Source organism: Clupea harengus, chromosome 25 (genome assembly GCF_900700415.2).
Source record: "Clupea harengus chromosome 25, Ch_v2.0.2, whole genome shotgun sequence".
NCBI lineage: Eukaryota > Metazoa > Chordata > Actinopteri > Clupeiformes > Clupeidae > Clupea > Clupea harengus.
This window is the reverse complement of record NC_045176.1, coordinates 1020333-1022570: the sequence shown is the minus strand read 5'-3', so window position 1 is coordinate 1022570 and position 2238 is coordinate 1020333.

Sequence of the window (2238 nt, the reverse complement as noted above, 5' to 3'; positions counted from 1 at the left end):
CACACACACAGAGACACACACACACACAGAGACACACACACACACACACACACACACACACTCACACACACGCACACACTCACACACACACACTCAAACACACACACACACACACACACACACACACTCACACACACACACACAGACACACACACACACACACACACACACACACACAGAGACACACACACACACAGAGACACACACACACACACACACACACACTCACACACACGCACACACTCACACACACACACTCAAACACACACACACACACACACACACACACACACACACACACACACACACACATACCTCGGCTCCAGTAAGGACAGGTGATTGGTCCGATGGAGGGGTTACAGTTACACTGCATCTGTAAAGCCAGCAACAGCAACTTGAATTAGAGACACACTCATCATCATCATCATCATCATCATCACCATCATCATCATCATCACCACCATCATCATCATCATCACCAGCGTTAGCATACTGTCGCAGTAGGGCCTTCAACAGTTATCTCCGTATTTCAGTTACACAGTGGCGTTTCTACATTAGGGGCACTGCCCCTCCAGATCCAGATGACGCTGTTGTGTTGTGCAGAAAGCTCAATACATTCGTACTTCGCGGAAAAATATATATATAATTTATTTTTTTATGCAAAGTAGCGTGAATATATGTGTGTGAATAAACTTGACTCACAAGCATTATAGTCTTGTTTTGGAGTCATTTGATTTGTGTGTTTTTTCTGTCTGTGTGCTTGCTCTGTGAAATGCTGCTCTCCGCTGTCCCTCCCCTTTCCGGTGGGGCAACTGCCCACGCTGCCCCCCCCCCCCCCCCCCCCCCCGTTACCATGGAGTAAACAGCAGAGACTGAACCTCATCAGAGGTTTGCTCAAGCAACTTCAACTTCCTATTTAAGTGATCTGCATTGGTGAGTCAAAGCTTTTTTTTTTTGGAGCTGATGGATGTATCAATGCACATCGTCTTTTTACAAAGTTTTGTTCATTTAGCAGCATGTTTTGTTGCTGTTATTTGTTTAAGTTTTGCCTTTCGCTTCATATTGTATGCCACACGTGTGCCACAAGCTTAATAAATTAGTCAAGTTATTTGAGCTATGTGTCTGTCGAATCTTTTTACTTTGTTGCAATCATTTTACTTTAATGCTTTATTATAGGCAACATCTTTGTGTTGCGCTGAGCGCTGAAGCATGTGAAATGTATTTGAAATAGGATTTCTTCTCCCTGCTGGCACTCAAAATGCAGCCCATAACATATCTTACTGGTCTGCTGCTTATAATAATCAGCTACTTCTAGTTTTTTGACGGTGACATGAAGTCATACAAAATTGCCCCACCAGAAATTTCAGGCTAAAATCGCCACTGCAGTTACAAATATTGTAATCATCATCATAATGATCATCTTTTATACACACTATCAGTTGCAGGCCACCACTGGAGGCAACGTCAGTTATCAATATCACCACTGACATGAAAGGCCAACCGACAACATTTTCATAATCATCCAACCATCATCATCAACATCGGAAACCAAATTGCAAAATACTCATTTTTTGAGAAAGAAATCGGCACTTGGCTCTTGTCAACATCTTGTATCCTATTTTACTACGGTAAAATTTTTAAATTGAATCGGCATCCGAGCTAATTTCTTTATTCTGAATGTTAATACCAAATATATTTCAAACAGATTCTTAAAAAACGAACAAACAAACAAACAAACAAAGTTCGAGTCGATAAGTCATTTAATGTCGGCTTCCGTTATCTTCCCTCCATCGGTGAAACAGCGACTGAGACGTTCATCTACCGGACAGCGAAGCCACCGAGATATTCATCTACCGGACAGCGAAGCCACTGAGACGTTCATCTACCGGACAGCGTCGCCACCGTTCCACGCATTGCAGTCAGAAACCAACCCAGTTCAAGTCATGTTTTGTATATTAGCCTGGTTACTTTAACAAGAGCGCAAGATAACCCTCGAGCCATGTACTTGCTCTGTTTTGGCGGACTTTATTCCCCGTTTAGAGTCAAGTACTCCCTCAAAACCTACATATTGCAAATATATTCAAGTCCGTAGTTATCCCAGTTGACAGACTAGTCGATCCATCTAAAAAAACTGTCGGAATTTAAACTTTCGGTTCTTAGAGTTTCGCCCGCGCCCTGTCGCTGTGCGTCAATGTCCGCACGCACGCATCCTTCCGCACGCATCCTTCCTCGACAACC